The following is a 19444-nucleotide window of genomic DNA, read 5'->3' as shown; positions in this document are numbered from 1 at the left end:
AATGGAGGTGATTGGTGATCTTGGGACAGGAATTGATTGAGGAGATTTTTGGGGAAGAAGGTCTCAATGGGCCTACTCAAGAAATAGTTATTAGTTATATTTTTTAATATAAGGAGGAAGAAACATAGTATTATCAGAAGTTGGGTGATGAGTGGAGGTATATAGGTCAAGCAAGAATTTATTTTTTAACTGAGGTTTATTTCAGTAGATTTGAAACATCTGTTGCACAAGTGGATGTGTTAGCCTCACACTGGTATGAAAGTTCATAAGTGGGAATTAAAAGAAAGAGTGTTTTGGTATGGAGATAAATATTGGGGTAATTTGTTGTTACAAGGGTAAGGGTAATTGCTTTTGATTGCTTCCAAGAAGAAAGATCATTAGCTGAGTGAAGAGAAAGGAAGGGGCAGTTAGAAGACTCAAGCAGGAGAGCGATAATGGGTTATTGAAATGCACAGTCTGGCCCACTTGAAGAGATGGCCATATGTTGAAAGTGAGAACACTGGGCTTTTTTTTTTTTTTTTTTTTGACAGGCAGAGTGGACAGTGAGAGAGAGAGACAGAGAGAAAGGTCTTACTTTGCCGTTGGTTCACCCTCCAATGGCCGCCGCGGCCGGCGCGCTGCGGCCGGCGCACCGCGCTGATCCGATGGCAGGAGCCAGGAGCCAGGTGCTTTTCCTGGTCTCCCATGGGGTGCAGGGCCCAAGCACCTGGGCCATCCTCCACTACACTCCCTGGCCACAGCAGAGGGCTGGCCTGGAAGAGGGGCAACGGGGACAGAATCCGGCGCCCCAACCGGGACTAGAACCCGGTGTGCCGGCGCCGCTAGGCGGAGGATTAGCCTAGTGAGCCGCGGCGCCGGCCCTGATTGTGTTTTACCCAGCCATCTTGTGTTGCTTGAATGAATGTAAGGAGGAGTGGAGAGTGGATCAGGATTGGGGTTTATTTGTTTTTATAGATTAATTTATTGGAAAGTCAGAGTTAAAGAGGGAGAGGGAGAGACAGAGATTTTCCTTCCACTGGCTCATTTTCCAAATGGCTGTAACAGCCAGGACTGGGCCTGGCCAAAGCCAGGAGCTAACAGTTTCATCCAGTTTCTCATGTGGATGGTAGGTGCCCAAACATTTGGGCCATCTTCCTCTGCTTTTCCCAGGCCATTAGCAGGGTGCTGGCTCTGAAGTGGAGCAGTGGGACATGAATTGGTGCCCATATGTGATGCTGGCATTGTAGATGGTGGCTTTACCTGTCACGTCACAAAGCCAGTCCTAACAATTGCACTTTTAACTTTGTTAAGATCATTGTTTTATAGATGCTCCATGTGAGTCAGATTATACAGTTCTTGTCTTTCCCTGTTTGGCTTAGTTCATTAATATAATTACTTGCAATTAAATCAATTTAGCTGTTACATCAATTTTAAAGGCTGAATGATATTCCATTGTGTGTGTGTGTGTGTGTGTGTGGTGTGTGTGTGTGTATATCACTTTTCTTTATCCATTCATCCATCTATGGACCTAGGTTGATTCAGTATCTTGTCTATTGTGAATAGGGTTGCAATAAATATGGGAGATATGATTGTATCTCTTTTTGATGAAAGTGGGGTAACTGAGGCATGTGATAGATCTATTTTTAGTTTTTTTCAATAACCTCTATTTTGTTCTCCATAATGGCTATACAAATTTATATTACCACGAACAATATATTAGGGTTCACTTTTCTCTACATCCTTCCTAACATCTCTCTCTCTCTCTTTGTATTTTTGAAATAACCATTCTAACTAGAGTGAGGTTCTAACTGTGGCTTTTATTTGCATTTTCCTGCAAGCTAGTGATCATGAACATTTTTTTTCATGAGTTTTTGGCCATTTGTATTTTTTCTTTTGAGAGATGTCTCTTCAGACACTTTGTCCATTTCTTAACTAGGTGGTTTTATTTTGTTGAGTTTTTTGAGTTCCTCATATTCTCTAGTTATTAGTCACTTTTCAGATGAATTTTTTGAAATATTTTCTTCCATTCCATTGCTGTTTCTCTGTAGATTGCTTCTTTTGCCATACAAATACTTCTTAGATTGATATAATCCCGTTTATCTAATTTTTCCTTTTTCTGCCTATGCTTTTGGGATCTAATCCAGTAAGTTGGGCTTGTACCATTGTCCTGAAGTATTTCCTCAACTAGTTGTTTCATAATTTCAGGTCATATATTTAGATCTTTGATCCATTTTAAAGGTTTATTTGTTTTAGATTATTTGAATAAGTAACCGAAGTGGGGGGAGAGAGAGCGAGAGTGAGACTGAGAGCGAGAGAGAGAGAGAGAGAATCAAATATTTGTGAACTATTGCTTTTCACGTACATTAGCAGGGAGCTGAATCAGTAGTCAAGGATCCTGGACTCTAACTGGCAGTCTGATATGGAATGCCGGTGTCCCAATTTGCAGCTTAGCCCACAATGCCATCCTCTCCTTGAACCATTTTGAGTTTTTTCTTTTTTAAAATAGGATGTGAGTTAGGGGTCTAGTTTCAGCAACATTTATTGAAGTCCCTATTCTTTCTCTAGTGTATGTCTTTGGTGACTTAGTCAAGAATCAGTTGGCTGTAGACGTTTGGATTTACTTTAGGAATCTCTGTTCTGTTCGATTTGTCTGTGTGGCTCTTTATGGTCCTGTACCATGCTGTTTTGGTTAGTAAAGCTCTGTAATATGTCGTAACATCTGGTATTATGATAACTCCATCTTTTGTTGTTGTTTTTTTCCTCAGGATTGCTTTGGCTATTCAAGGACATTTATGTTTCATATGAATTTTAAGATTTTTTTTCTACATATGCAAAAATGCCATTGATCTTTTGATGAGAATTACATTTAAACTGTTAATCACTTTGGGACGTATGGACATTAGAACAATTTTTAATGCTTCCAATCTGTGAATGTTTGAGGTCTTCCAATTTTTTGTGTTTTCTTCAATGCCTTTCATTAGTGTTTTGTAATTTTCACTGTAGAGGTCTTTCACAGCCTCACAGCCTTGGTTAAGTTTATTCCTAGATATTTTATGTGTTTTTTCTAGCTATTGTAAACAGAACTGCTTTTATGCTTTCTTTCTCATTGAGTTCGTTACTGGTGTATGAAATACTATTGACTTTTGTATGTTGTTTTTGTATGTATAATATTGCTGAATCCATTTAACATATCTAAGTCTTGTGGAATCTAGCTTTTTCTATATAGAGATCTATTTCATCTGCAAGCAGAAGTAATTTGACTTCTTTCTTTCCTGTTTGTATACTTTTTAATTCTTTCTTTTGACTGATTGCTCTAAGACTTCTGATAAAATATTAACTAGGAACCATGAGAATGGATATAATTATTTAAATCCAGATTTTAGAGGAAATTCTTTTAGCTTTCCATAATTCAATTTGACGTTTTTTGTGGGTGTATCATGTATTGCCATTATTAGGTTGAATTTTGAACCTTCCCTATTTTATTTGTTAGGGTGTTGGGCATGAATGGATATTGAACTTTACTGAATGCCCTTTCTGCATCTATTGAGATAATTAAATAGTTTTTTTTAAATTTCATTCTTTTGAGAGACAGAGTTACACACAGAGGGAAAGACACAGAGGGGTCTTCCATCTACTGGTTCACTCCCCAACTGGCTGCAATGTCTGGAACTGTGCTGATCTGAAGCCAGGAGCCAGGAATTTCCTCGATTTCTCCCAAATGGGTGCAGGGCCCCAAGCACTTGGGCCATCTCCAACTGTTTTCCCAGGCCATATGCAGAGAGGATTGGAAGAAGAGCACTCGGGACACAAACCAGAACTCATATGGGATGTTGGTGCCACACACATAGGCTTAACCTACTATTTACAGAGGCAGAGGCTTAACCTATTAGCCACAGTGCCAGCCCCAATTATATAGTTTTAAAAAACATATTTTTAATCACAGCCAAAGGAAAAACAGTATATTTACAAAATCTCCAAAAGTTCTCTTCTGTTTTCTAAAGTCAATCCTCAGTATTCTTGCCATCCAAGAGGAAGCTTATATGACTATTGTGATAGACTAGTTTATATGTTAAGGTGTTGTATGAATGTTATCATTTCATATGTGTTCATAATTTTTTACTCTGCATATATTTTTAGACTGTAACTGTTTTGTATATAAATGATCTTTTATTGCTGAGTTGTATCTCATAGTATAGATGAATTATATGTTTTTTTTTCTGCATTCACCTGTAACTGGGGTGTTTATAAATTTTGGCTACTAGAAATAAGGTAGCTGTGAATACTCAGAAAAATTTGTGCAGACATATGTTCAGTTTCTCTTAGGTAGGTTCATAAGAACACAGTTGTTGGTTTGTGTGCTACATATGTGTTGAATTCATAAACTGTCAAATTATTTTTTACTATGTGCTTTTCCATATAGCTGCCAGCAATGTATGAAAGTTAAAATATCTTTTAATAGCTGTGTAGTGGTTTTAATTTGCAGTCCCATGGTGCTTAAGAAGGTTGAAAATTTTAAAGTAAACTTACTGACCATTCATGTGTCCTTTTTTTTAATGTGAAATGTCCCTTCAGATTTTCTTCCTTAAAAAAGATTGTTTTTCTTCTTAATTTTTTGTGTGTGTCCAGAAGATTTATTCTTTTTAAATTTTTTTAAAATAACTATGGTTTGTGTTTGTTATCATATTTGTAAGGTTTTCTTTTGGCCTTGTAAACATTTTTCATTTATTTATATTCATTTTATTTGCAAGGCAGAAAGGAAAGAGAGTAAGAGAGAGTAAGAAAGAGAGAGAGAGAGAGAGAGAGAGATCCCCTAAATGCTCACCAGGGCTGAGACAGGCTTAATTCAGGAGCCAAGAACTCAGTGTGAGTCTGTCATGTGGGTGCAGAGACCCAGGTACTTGATTCATCATCTGCCGCCTCCCAGGATGTCCATTAACAGAAAGCTGGTATTAGAAGTGGAGTACAGGGATGCACAAAAAACTTAGGGAAGTGTGTAATTATGAAAACATTATGGATTTCTAAATGAACAATATTGAGAGTGGATTACAGAGAGACAAAGATAGTGGGATAGGGAAGGAGCTTACTGCTCTAGTTTAGGGGAAGATAGTTTAAAAAAATGTGGAGAGAGTGCAGTCTCAGGGAAGAGTTCAGGAGAAAATAGCAGGGGAAACTCCACACACATTAGGATACTGTGGACCTATGTGTATAGAATGGACACATACAACTCAGGACCCCAGCAGCAAAGAGCCTCAGCACCAGCTTTGGAGAGTGAAGTGAGACCAGACTGCAGGAGTCAAAGCCCATGGCGATAAAGTTGTGGAAGAGCCTGGCATGAGTCTGGCTTTGAGCCCTGTGGGGGCTGTATACCCACCAACCTAGAGGAAAACAAAGGTAGGCATGTTTCTCTCTCCACACCACCTGGCACTGGTGTCCTGTAACTTGCTGAGAGGGGGCAGCTGCCATTTTGGATATACATAATGCTGCACCAGCTCTTGTCTGAATGCCCAGCAATCTACCAAGAGCAAATGCCTGAGTCTGACTGGGAGAATTGACAGGGGGTTGAATGCTCATAACTGTGGGAGCCTTGTTTGGTGGGACTGTGAAAACACTGTGGCTCCAAGTTAGGGTACAGGGTGTGGCTAGCTCTTTGGGAAGTCACTATGGGTGGCTACACATTCTCAGGGCTCCCTGATTCCCCAATGGGAGTCATTGCTGTGGGATCTGTGCTCACACCGAGGACTGCATGGATCCTTTGTGCAGTTCTTGTGGCAGTGCAGATGAACATTGTACTCACTGGGGTTTGCCACCAGGCTTTTGTCTGCTTGGAGGTTAGGAAGTTAGTGTGAGACTATGCCAAGAGAGCAGAAGAGCAGATTAAACCTACCCTCTGGTTAAAAAAAAAAAAAAAGAGGTTTACCATATCCAACTTGGGTGTCACTTCAGACACTCCCCTCACCCTAGAGCACTGAACAGAGCTCTCTGGTCACACCCAGCATACACCTCAGGGTATTCACTGAAAGAGCAGACACTCCACTAAGCCTCAGAGGCATAGTCCAAAGATAAAAGCCATCACAGGGAAAAAAAAAAAACAAGTATCTCCACAATTACCTAATACTAAATGCAGCAATTCAAGAAACAAGAATAAGGAAGCAACATGACACCTCCAAAGGAATACAACAATACTTCAATACTAGAATATGAAAATGAAGAGATTGAAGAAATGTCAGAAATGGATTTCAAAAAAATCAATCATAGCATTACTTATAAGTAATCAGAAGCAAATCCATGAACTGAAGAAATACATGCATGTCATGGATCAAAAGTTTTCCCATGAAATTGAGGTTAAAGAGAATCCAAAATGAAATATTGGAAGTGAAGGATTTAATAGATCAAATAAAAAATACAATGGAAAGCCTAAACAACAGACTTGATGAGGCCGAAAAAAAAAAGCCAAGTTAGAAGACAAATTGCTGGAAATTTTATGGTCTGACTGAAAAAAAAAAAAAAAAGAAATTAGAAAACTTAAAAACAGTATTGGAGATTTATGGGATACTATTAAATGACCCAACATATGGGTCATTTCCTGAAGGTTTGGAAAGAGAGAATGGATTAGAAGGCCTTTTTAGTGAAATAATTACAGAAAACTTCCCTAATTTGAGAACGAAATAGATGTCCATATACAGGAAGCACATAGAACTACTAATAGACATGGCCAGAAAAGACACTCACCATGAAACATTGTAGTCAAACTCTCCACAGTAAAATATAAAGAAAAGATTCTAAAGTATGCATGAGAGTAACAAAGATCACTTTCAGAGGAGCTCCAGTTAGACTCACAGCTGACGTTTCATCAGAAACCCTAGAGGCTAGGAGAGAATATTGAGATATATTCCAAGTCTTAAGAGAAAACAACTGCCAACCACGGCTTTGTACCCTGAAAAACTCTACTTTATGAATGAAGGTGAAATAAAGACTTTGCATAACAAATAGAAATTTAAAGAATTTGTCACCACTCATCCAGCCTTACAAAAGATGCTTAAGGATGTGCTACACACAGAAGCACAGAAATATAGACATCACTGTGAAAGAAGATGAAGGCAGAAAATCTCCCAATAAAAGTACAAAGGAAATACAAATTAAACAATAGGAAAATGTATAGAAAAATGACAAGGCCATTTCATTTATCAATAGTCATATTAAATGTAAATGGCCTCAACTCTCCAGTTAAAACATACGGCCTGGCTGATGGATTTGAAAAACAAAACCCATCTATTTGCTGCCTACAAAAAACACATCTCGCCAACAAAAATGCATGCAGACTGAAAGTGAAAGGATGGAAAAAGGTATTTCAAGCCAACAGAAACCAAAAAATGAGCTGGTGTAGGGGCTGGCGCTGTGGCATAGTGAGTAAAGCTGCCACCTCAGTGCCGGCATCCCATAGGGGTACCAGTTTGCATCCTGGCTGCTCCACTTCTGATCCAGCTCTCTGCTATGGCCTGGGAAAGCAGTAGATGATGGCCCAAGTGCTTGGGCCGCTGCACCTGTGTGGGAGACCTGGAAGAAGCTCCTGGCACCTGGCTTCGGATCAGTGCAGCTCTGGCCATTGTGGCCAATTAGGGAGTGAACTAGTGGATGGTAGACCTCTTTCTCTCTCTCTCTCTTCTCTCTCTCTCTGCCTCTCCTTCTCTCTATGTGTAACTGACTTTCAAATAAATAAATAAATCTTTAAAAAAAAAGCTGGTATAGCCATCCTAATATCAGACAAAATAGCCTGTAAAACAAAAACTTTTAAAAGAGACAAAGAAGGCTACTATGCAATAATTTAGGGTTCAATTCAAACAGGAAGATGTGACTGTTATAAATGTAGATGCAGCTAATTGCAGGGCACCTGACTATTTAAAACAAATGTTAATGAATCTAAAGGGGGACATGGACTCTCATACAATAGTAATGGGGGACTTCAATATCCCACTTTCAGCAGTGGACAGATCAACCAGACAGATAATCAAGAAGGAAAGGATAGTTATTTTACACTATAGACAAATGGACCTAAAAGTTATCTACATAACTTACAACATGTTACAGTTGCAGAATGCACATTCTTCTCACCGGTACATCAAACTTTCTCTAAGATAGACTACAGGCTATCCTAAAGCAAGTCTCAGCTGATTCAAAAAAAATTGAAATAATACCATGCATCTTCTCTGACCACAATGAAATGAAGCTGGAAATCAATAGCTTAAGAATTTGTAGAACATATGCAAACATATGGAGACTGAACAACATATCCCTGAATGAACAGTGGTTCATAGAAGAAATCAAAAGATAATCAAAAAACTATTGAGGAACATTTTTTATACTATTTGTTGAACACTTTTTTAATATAGAGTTAATCTTCTATGTTTAAAGTTAATTGAGAATAGATCTTAGTTAAAAAAATATGAATGGGAATAGAAGAGGGAGGAGCAAGAAGGGTAGGAGTGCAGGTGGGAGGACGGGTATGGTGGGAACAATCACTATATTTCTAAAGATATATTTATTTATTTAATTGTTTTTTTTTTTTAACAGATAGAGTAAGACAGTGAGAGAGAGAGACAGAGAGAAAGGTATTCCTTCCATTAGTTCACCCACCAAATGGCCGCTATGGTTGGTGCGCTGTGGCCTGCATGCTGCGCTGATCCGAAGCCAGGAGCCAGGTGCCTCCTCCTGGTCTCCTATGTGGGTGCAGGGCCCAAGGACCTGGGACATCCTCCACTGCACTCCTGGGCCACAGCAGAGAGCTGGACTGGAAGAGGAGCAACTGGGACAGAACCACTGCCCCAACCGGGACTACAACCCAGGGTGCCAGTGCCGCAGGTGGAGGATTAGCCAAGTGAGCTGTGGTGCCGGCCCTAAAGATGTATTTATGAAATGCAAGAAGTTTGTATATCTTAAATAAAAGGTTTCTGGGGGAAAACACTATAAAGACATCTCAAAATATTTTACCGCACACTAAACATCATTTGATTCTATTTCCATGATCTTGTATAGTTTGCATATGTATTTTTTATCAGATGTATGTATGCATTGTGATCATTTGCTCTAAGACTATTACTTGACTTTATTTCCTTGATTGTATCTTTTGAAGACTTAAATTTATTTAAACTAATTTTGATAAATCCAAGTTTATCAAAATTTTCTCATTTGGCTCTCTTATTGAAGTTATCATTTTGGTATTTATTGAAGGTATCTCTGCCTTTCCAAAGGTCAGATGTTTTGCTTGCCTCTAAAATTTTTATAGATCTGGCTTTTATGTTAAGGTCAATAATCCATTTCTAGTTATATTTTGTGTGCATTGTTAGGTCACTGTTGTTCATTTTTTCCCTAGGTAGTACTCAATTATTCAGTTCTTCTACAGTTTTGCTACTTTTCTCTCTGCACATCAGTTACTGGAAGAAGTTAAAATCTGCAACCACAGTTGTAGATTTGTCTATTTCTTTCACATTTGGTAGTTTTTGCTGTTTGTGTTTTAAAACTCTATAGGTATTTACATGTTCATGATTATTGTGTTTTCTTAGTGGATTGTCACCTGCACCACATGCAATGCCCTTTAATATCCCTGATATAAAATTTCCTATTGTGAATTCAGTACTAATATCTAGCTTTCTTGTGGTCATTGTTTGCATGTTACACAAACACACAGACATTTGTTTTAAATATGATTTGGATATTGTTATTTTGCCCATGCAACAATCTCTGCCTTTTGAAAAAGTTTAATTAATTAATTTTATTTATTTGAAGGCAGAGAGAGAGAGAAAGAGACACGGAGAGTGTGGGAGGCAGAATCCGTCTCCTGCAGAAGGCGAAGCCCGCCTCCCATAATATGGCACTGATAAGGAGGAACCAGCTTTTACACAGCTGATTCACCTTGACTACTAGAAGCCGCAGGAGCTGATTCATCCTCTCAATAGAAGAGAACGGCATGCTCGACACGTGGACAAGCGGAGCACGGGTTGGTGGAGAGGACTATAAAGGAGAAGAGGACAGCACGGTGGTGTGGGTTGGTTGGAGAGTGCGTTGGAGAGTTCGCGGGGAAGTTCGTTGCTTCGTGCTTTCTCATTTCTCTCTACTCATTCTTGCTTTGGGAGTTCGCTGTTTGCTTATTCTTACTTTACTATAGAAAAGACTTGTAAAAAAAGGGAACAACAAGCGTCCAGTCTGGTGCGGCTCCTCCGCGTGCAGAGGAGCAGCAGGAGAGAAAGATAAGGACCGAGAGGTCTTCCATATCTTGGTTCACTCCCCAGATGCCTACAAGAGCTGTACCAGAGCCAGGGTGAATGGAGAAGTCCAGAAGTTAATCTCGGTCTGTTACACTGGTTCCAGGGACCAAGGACTCGAGCCATCACGTGCTGTCCCCAGGGTGCTCATTATCAGGCAGCTGGAATCAGAAGCAGACCCAGACTCAAACACTGCACTGTGGTATGCGACACAGGCATCTAAAGTGACATTGTAACCACTGTGCCAAATGCCCACTCATCATCTCTGCTTTTACTAGTATTAGAATTTAATGTAATTGCCTATCTTTTGGCTTAAGGTTAGTATATTGTGATTTATTCTCTATTTTTCCCCTCTTATTTATGTATGTCTTTTCCCTCTTTCATTGTTTGGGATCAGTGCTTTTTAGTATTCTACTTTTGCTTACTATCAGTATATAAGCTACAGTACATATTTGTGTGCATGTTCTGAGGATTTGTGCATCTTTAATGTATCAAAATCTATCTTCAAATAATTTTAAGCTTTGTAACATTGAATATTTTCCTATCTTTTTCATTGTTATCGTGTATTTTATTTCTTTATATGCTAATATTATAATACATGTTTATAATTTTTTTAAAGATTTATTTTATTTATTTGAAAGAGAGTTACAGAGAGAGATAGAGACAGAGAGAAAGATCTTCCATCCATTGGTTCACTCCCCAGATGGCTGCAACAGCCAGAGCTGAGCTAATCTTAAGCCAGGAGCCAAGAGCTTCCTCTGGGTCTCCCATGTGGGTGCAGGGGCCCAAGCACTTGGGCCATCTTCTACTGCTTTCCCAGGCCATAGCAGAGAGCTGGATTGGAAGAGGGGCAGCTAAGACTTGAACTGGTGCCCACATGGGATGCCAGCGCTGCAGACAGAGGATTAACCTACTGCGACACGGTGCCAGCCCCTCTTTACTATTTTTTAGCTCAATGATTTTACATGCAACAATGTCTAAACTATTTTTCTTCTTTAAAAATATCATTTATTTCTTTTTTATATGATCAATTTATCTTTGTGCTTTTGCTTTCTTTAAAAATTTCAGCATTAGCTTTTTAGTTTATAAATTTTATAAGGAGCTTTTGTTATGTTGATTTTTCTAACATTGATATTAATGGGCAGAAATTCTGTTATGGTTACATAGCACATAAAATTAATTTTTATATCATTAATTATGATATAAAATGTATAATATTTTAATGGTTACCTTATTAAATACAGGTTATCAAATATGTCTGTCAGATGATAATGTAATAGATAAAATTTGACTATTATATAATAATATAATATGCTAAAATTTAGGTTAAATCAGAGTTCTTTATTTTATGAGTTTTCTAATTATTAAATCATAAAAACAATACTACATTAAATTTTTGTTTTGATTTCGATGTGATTTAGATACATATACAGTGCCCATTTTTGATAGGAAGTTTTCTGTCATGAATTGCCTTAACAAAGAGGTGCTTGTTAATATTAAATTTGGATTATGAGCAGTTAAATGTTGAAATGTAAATTAGTGATTTATCTTTTGTTGTTACTTATTGTATTTCTCTTAGAACTTTTTCAAAATCTGATCTGCTAGTAATGTCTGTTTTGAGTGGGGATCACATTACTGAAGGGATATTTTGAAGGGATATTTAAATACTTTTATATTTGTAGTAGGGGTGCATTCTATCTTGGAATTGTGTCACCACTGACACATAATCAATAAGACATGTTTATTACTTGCTCATATTGCATTAAACTGCATTATGGAATTCTTATATGTACACTGGTATAAATTTTCCAATGATGTTATAAGCTCATGGAAGGAATGATACATGGAAACATAGTATAACATCCCTTTTAAATCTACCAGGGAGATGCAGATTGCAATCCTAATCTGTACCTTTAGGGCAAAATAAGGTCATCATCAGCAAGCTACATAGGTTGTTTTTCTATTTCTGGCTACTTAAGGTATCCAATGTTTCTCTAAACCTTTGAGAAAAGTAGTTCAGTAGTCTGAATGTGAATTATTCCCTTGTCAGGGTATAAATAAACATTCAAGGGAAAATGCTTATTAAAACAAGTCTAGTTATTCAAATAATCCATTATTTAAGAAAAATCTCTAAGATATAATGTTAATTTTATTTCTTATAATTTAACAGTCTCTATGACCTTTGTTATTAGAATTAATAAGTGGTTAATCAAAAATACAAACAGACATAGAAGTATTAAAATCTAATATCATTGTTCATAAAAATGCTTTGGTAGTAAATCCAGTGAGATATTTAAAATATGTATTATTTTACAAAATCTGATGGTAACATTCTTCTATTTTGTGTCAGAGAAGCAATTCTTCAATTGAATGCTCTTTTATTTTAAAATGATTTACTTATTATTTATTTAAAGGATAGGGAGAGAGAGAGAGAGAGAGATAAAGAAATTGATCTTCTGCCTGCTGGGACCCTCCTCCAAATATCTGCAAAATATCCTGACCAGACTGAAGGCAGGAGCCTGTAACTCAGTCCTGGTTTTCCATTGGTTGAAAGGCGCCCAAGTACTTTGGTCACCCACTGCTGCGTTCCCAGGAATCTGGATCATAAGGGGGAGAGCCAGTTCTTGAACCAGCACTCCTATATGGGATGGCAACATTATAAACAGTGGCTAACTCACTGTGCCACAACACAGGCCCCAGTCATTTTTTTTTTTTTAAGATTTATTTATTTGAAAGAGAGAGTTACAGAGAGAAGTAGAGACAGAGAGAGAGGTCTTCCATCCGCTGGTTCATTCTCCAGATGGCTGCAACGGCCGGAGCTGCACTGATCCGAAGCCAGCAGCCAGGAGCTTCTTCCAGGTCTCCCACGTGGATGCAGGGGCCCAAGGACTTGGGCCATCTTCTACTGCTTTCCCAGGCCACAGCAGAGAGCTGGATCGGAAATGGAGCAGCCAGAACTAGAACCAGTGCCCATATGGGATACTGGCGCTTCAGGCCAGAGCTTTAACCCGCTGTGCCACAGCACTGGCCCCAACAGTTAATTGTTTTTATTATACAATATTTTATGTTTTTTTTTTCTTGTGTTGTATGTTAAAGCTAAAATAATTTGTTTCTTAAAGCAGTTTCTTTAAAAGTAAATTTAGTATAATACTTTATACCTATTGGGTAAGGGCAACTCCCTTAACTCTGCAAAGTGATTTTAATGAAGAATCAATTTAATTTTCATTCACTACAATGTCTACAAATAATTACATATTCCATAGAAATGCATACATGAAACTATTCAAGCTCTGTCCTTTGTTTATATGCAATACATTAATGTTTGTCTTTGCAAACCATTTTTCAGGATCATTTGGAGACAGTTTAGTTTAATTAAAGTGTTAAGTATCACGAAGGCAGATTGGAAAATTGGATAAAAATGTATCAACCTTACAGAACTTGTCAATTTAGTATTAAAGTAGTTGTAGTTGAGATCAAATATTATTAGCATTCTTTATAGTGTATTCTTCACTAAATCCTTTGAGTGTGTTGAGTAATATACCTCTAATTCCTTGAAATAATATAAAGTGAAATGCAGGATTAAGTATGCTGTTTAATTTTAGAATAATTCAAAGTTTTCATCAACAATCAAATTCATGATATGCTTTTTTGTTGTGTGATTGAGGTGTTAGAATGATATAGACCATTGTAAAATTTTTCAATGAAATTCTCGACAGTATTAGAACATTTCAGTCCCCATCAACTACAAAAAAGATGACATTGTTTTAGTAGAATTAGTTTCATGTTTCTGATCTTACCATTTTAAAGATGATTTCTTTTCCTCTTTTATACTTCTTGCAATTACAGCTTAGTGAAATTTGTATCATTTCAGAACTGGAAATTATAAGATTGTTTATTTTTAATGTGAAAATCTAGGAAGCATAGTGGAGGAGAAAATATTTTCTTTCTACTCTTTTGTTGTTTGTACTGGGACTCTATAATAAAAGACAGATTAACAAGTATAAAGTTGGGACTGGCATTGTGGCATATAGGGTAAAGCCACTGCCTGTAATGCCGGCATCCCATTTGGGATGCTGGTTCACGTCCTGGCTGCTCCACTTCTGATCCAGTTCTCTGCTATGGCCCGGGAAAGCAGTGGAAGATGGCCCAAGTCTTTGGGCCCTTGTACCCGTGTGGGAGACCCAGAAGAAGCTCCTGGCTCCTGGCTTTGAAGCAGCACAGCTTCAGCTGTTGCGGCCTACTGGGAACCAGTTGGATGGAAGAACCAGTGGTTAGAAGACTTCTCTGTCGCTCTATAAATTTGCCTTTCAAATAAAGAAATAAATCTTTTAAAAAAACAAGTGTAAAGTATGCATTTTTTAATACAAAATTCATGTGATATGAGAGCATTCCTAAACAATTGAGGGCCCAAAGGATAGGCTAAGCTTGAGCATTTTATACTAGGTACAATGAGGAGTGAAATATTGTAGAAAATGTAATAGGGTAGAAGTAACTTAGTAAGGCCTGATCATTCATATTCTTTTTGGAATCTCTCCATATTCACGATCCAGTTTACCTTATAAGTAAATAGCAAAACCTTGAAGACAATGAATAGGGTTAGAATTTAATACTCATAAAATATACTGTAGTTTTCAGTTGAAATAGAGTCTTCTTTCTAAAGTCATCCTAATACTCTGGTTTCTCTTCAGAATCTATAAATCTTTTGCTTTTTACTAAAGTCATCCTACTTACGTAAATTGAATTACAATGAACTGATTTGTTTGCAAAATGAGTCTAATCTCATTAAGCCTGGCCTGCTTATTTACCTAAGAGCAGGAAGAATGGTTATGCACCACATGGTTAATTTTTAACTTTGCTTAGATGGAACTTTTCATAAAGAATTCAGAGTATATTTAAAAGACTATGTGCTCATTTCAGCAGCACATATACTAAAATTGGAACAATACAGAGATTAGCATGGTCCCTGTGCAAGGATGACCGACAAATTCGTGAAGCATTCCATATTAAAAAAAAAAAAACAACAGACTGAGACTGAAAAGCCAAACCAAGGAATTTTTCAACAGATTTCGTCTGCAGTTTCTACAGATTGCAGTGATTTCCTCTTTTTAGTGTTTCCTATGTCTGTTAAGGTTCTGGACCTCAGGAAGTGACCTTCCTTATTCATTTATGAAGGCAGAGTTGTTTTTGTTTTTGTTTTTACTTTTAAAGGCAGAGTTACAGAGAAAAAGAGAGAGAGAGAGAGAGAGAGAGAGAGAGAGAGATCTTTCATATTCTGGTTCATTCCCCCCAAATGGCTGCAAAGGCCTGGATTGGGCCAGTCTGAAATGAAGCCAGAAGCCAGGAGCCAGGAGCCAGGAGCCAGGAGTTTTGTCTGGGTCTCCCTTGAGGTTGCAGGGGCCCACGTACTTGGGCCATCTTCTGCTGCTTTCCCAGGAAAGGAAAACTGGCAGGGAGCTGGACTTGAACCAGCACCTTTATGGGATGCTGGTGCTGCAGGTGGTGGCTTAACCCCCTGTGCCACAGCACTGCCCTGGCAGGGATCTTTTAAGGAAGGTACCAAACTATTTTTTTTCTCTAAAAGGGCTTTATAAGCCTTGACTGCATAAAAATCAGCCTTTGTTCCTTAAAGCCAGGCATTCCAGTGAATGTCCTGGTAATATAAACCATGTTTCTGATTATGTCCAGTTACTGGAAGAACAGATTATTATTTAGCATATGCAAATAGCTATTATCATGAAAATGAGAATATTCAACAATATTTTGGAAGGATCAGATAAGGAGAATACTTCATCTTTTGTTAACAAAGATTTACTTTACCAAGTAGCTGTGAGTTATATAAATGGCTTAAAGAGAAAAGGGAAAGGGGATTGTTAGAGAATCTGCAAACAAAACATTAATAAAATCAGCAGTATTCTGAGACGAAAACTACAGTCAGCCTTTGTCACCTCATTTGCTCCTATTTAATTAATTGTGGTCCTACCTGATCTTATGTTATCAGTTTCATGAGAACATCAGCTTTTTTTGTTGCATTTTGCCTTTTACTTTCTTTCCTTCTTCTTCTTATTTTTTTTAGAATTATTTATTTGAAAGGCCGAATTACAGAATTACTCCTCAACTGGCTGCAACAGCCAGGACTGGGCCAGGCCAAAGCCAAGAGCCAGGAGCTTCTTCGCTGTCTCCCAAGTGGGAGTAAGTGCCCAAGTACATGGACCATTCTTAGTTGCTTTCCAAGGCACATTAGCAGGGAATTGGATCATACTTAGAGCAGCTGGGACATGAAACAACGCTCATAGGGATGCTGGCATCACAGGCAGCTGCTTAACACTGTACCACAATGCCATCCCCTACATCGGTTTCTTCATTAGAGTTTTGGAAACTCTTACCCAGTCCCATTATGAAATCAGGAAGGTATCAGATATCTGTAGCTTTCAGAGTATTTTGCAAAACATTTCAGGAAAGTATGAGAACAAAACAATGACTACAGATGACAAAACACTTAAATCTGCTATGGTTGAATATCTCCTGAGAGTTTATTATAATAAATGCTGCAACTAATAAGGAAATTTGGTTGTTTTTATGGCATACAACATTTTGAGATGGTAGCTGGAATTATGACTGATAATTTGTACAGAATATAGCAGATTTCTAGGAATTCCATACAATTTCTAAAGCACCTATTAACTATATTTATTCACACAATATAGAAACATAGAGTTAAGCATCATTTTTTACTTTTAAGAATGCTTCCCATGTAATTTAGCATATCAAACAAACATAGGTATTTTATTTTTTTAAATAAAGAGAGAAAAACATCATCTGAGATTTTTTGGTATCCTCTAAAAATTCCCAAAATAATTTGAGGTCAAACAGCTTAGCTTAGCATTTGGGGATTTTGAGGATTGTGCATTTTGTTGAAGCAGGTTTTGCTGCCATTTGGGACACCAACATTGCATTTCAGAGTGCTTGGTTTCAAGCCCTGTCTCTACTTCCAATCCAGATGCCTGCTATTGTTTACCCTAGGAGACAACAGATGATGGCTTAGGTACTTAGGTCCCTGCTGTCCATGTAGGAGACCTGGAAGGAGTTTCTGGCCCTCAGCTTTTCACTTGGCTCAGCCTTGGTTTTTCCAGATATTTGAGGGAGTACACCATTAGCTGGAAGATCTTTGTGTCTCTGGATCCCCCACCCCCTCTCTGCCTTTAAAATTAAATGAAAAGAAATAAAATAAACATTAAAAATAATTTAATTTTAAGAAGTCCATAAAAATATTGCAAAGTTTGAACCCTTGACTAGGTGAAATCAAAGATCATTATGTACGCACATACAACATACACACATACTCTTAAATTTCTCACATGTACAACAGACACATATTCATATACTTCTGTAAATATGTAAGGGTGCTTAAAAAAAGTCCAGGGGAATGGAATTAAAAGATAAGTTTATTTTGGTGCAGAACAGTTTTGAAACCTATGCATATGAAGTTTTCCATAAGTTTATTTAAAAGTTTATTATGAAAAACTGTGAATGCATTTCAGTGTAATAAATAAAGGTAATATACTTACCTTTTTTTTTTTAATTTTTTTGACAGGCAGAGTGGACAGTGAGAGAGAGAGAGAAAGAGAGAAAGGTCTTCCTTTGCCGTTGGTTCACCCTCCAATGGCTGCTGTGGCCCGCGCACTGCAGCCGGCGCACTGCGCTGATCCGATGACAGGAGCTAGGTGCTTCTCCTGGTCTCCAATGGGGTGCAGGGCCCAAGTACTTGGGCCACCCTCCACTACACTCCCGGGCCAGAGCAGAGAGCTGGCCTGGAAGAGGGGCAACCGGGACAGAATCCGGTGCCCCGACCGGGACTAGAACCCGGTGTGCTGGTGCCGCAAGGCGGAGGATTAGCCTAGTGAGCCGCGGCGCCGGCCGATATACTTACCTTTTAATTTCCACAAATTTTTGAAGTACTGTCTTAGATACACACACACATGCAAACATAATCACATAATTTTTGTTAATGATAATTTGCTGAATTATTTCAAAGTCTTAATTTTTCAGGAGCTTTAAGTGACTTTTTCCAAAAAACTAAGAGTTGATATCAGAAATGGAAATTGGGCAGGCATTCTAGCCTAGCAGGTAAGATGCTGGTTAAGATGCCCACTTCCCACATCTCATTACTTGGTTTCAGCTCCTGACACGAGCTCCTGACTGGCTTCCTGCCGACACAGACCCTGGAAGGCCGTAGTTGATGACTCAAGATACTGTGTTCTTGCAAATCACAAGAACAACCTAGATTGAGACTCCAGCTCCAGGCTTTGGGCCCTGAGGCCCACTATAGGCATTTGGGTGGTAAAAGAGTGAATAGGAGCCCTCTCCTTCTTTGTCTCTCTGCTTCTCTGTCTGTATGAATCTCTCTCTTTTTCTGACTCATTCTCTGGATATAGGACATGATATTTTTCTTCCAGATGTTTCACTTCTACCCCTTTAGGCTTATTTTCTTCATTATTCATTATCACAGATAGTTCAGACAAATATCATTCTTTTACTTTGGCCTCAAAAAAGCCAGTGACATTTTTTGAAACTCATGTAGATTATGTAGGATTAGAATACCTCATGACAGAAGAAGTGGAAAATTATAGTGGAGGGAACATTTTCACATTTTCATAAGTCTATAATTCTGATCTTCACTATCACTCAGAAAGATCCTCTGTGGAATTTGAAGGAAAAAAAGCATCTGTTGTATAGAGATATGGGAATTTCTGGCATTGCATAGCTTTTTCCCAGTTATCCACGAAAGCTAATGTGAATCTGACACCCTACTCTCCATGCTCTTCCAGTTCTAAATCCTTGACATCTTTCACGGGACTGCCAGTTCTAAGGCTGCTTTTACTTTAACTGCTTCTGTTTTGTTTTTAGATAATTATGTTTCAATATGACAATTAAACACAATCCATAAAGGGATTTTTTTCATGTTTTATCAGGGTTAATTTAAGAATTAAAGTTTTATATATATATTTAAAGTGTACAATTTGATAGTTTTTTATGTACATACACTCACACACAAGCACATATTGCAAAATAGTCACCAAGTCAAGATAATTAATATATCCATTACCTAAGAGAGTTCTTTGTCCTCCCCCCTCCATCCCTCCCTTCCTTCCTCCCATCCTTCCTTTTTTTCCTCTCCCTCTCCTCCACTCCCCTTCCAAACTCCCCCTAAC

At 38.0% G+C, this 19444-nt stretch overlaps 1 non-coding gene across 1 annotated transcript; it reads left to right on the top strand.

The window, feature by feature from the left end:
- Positions 1 to 15139: 15139 nt before the first annotated feature.
- Positions 15140 to 15243, top strand: LOC127490836 (U6 spliceosomal RNA). Its single transcript, XR_007919231.1, has one exon. It is a non-coding gene; the product is annotated as a U6 spliceosomal RNA (small nuclear RNA).
- The last annotated feature ends 4201 nt before the right edge of the window (positions 15244 to 19444 follow it).

This window comes from Oryctolagus cuniculus, chromosome 6, assembly GCF_051225735.1.
Source record: "Oryctolagus cuniculus isolate XC-2025 breed Fujian yellow rabbit chromosome 6, ASM5122573v1, whole genome shotgun sequence".
In the NCBI taxonomy this organism is placed as follows: Eukaryota; Metazoa; Chordata; class Mammalia; order Lagomorpha; family Leporidae; genus Oryctolagus; species Oryctolagus cuniculus.
The sequence above is the reverse complement of the archived record's forward strand: the minus strand, read 5'-3'. Positions and strand labels throughout refer to the sequence as shown.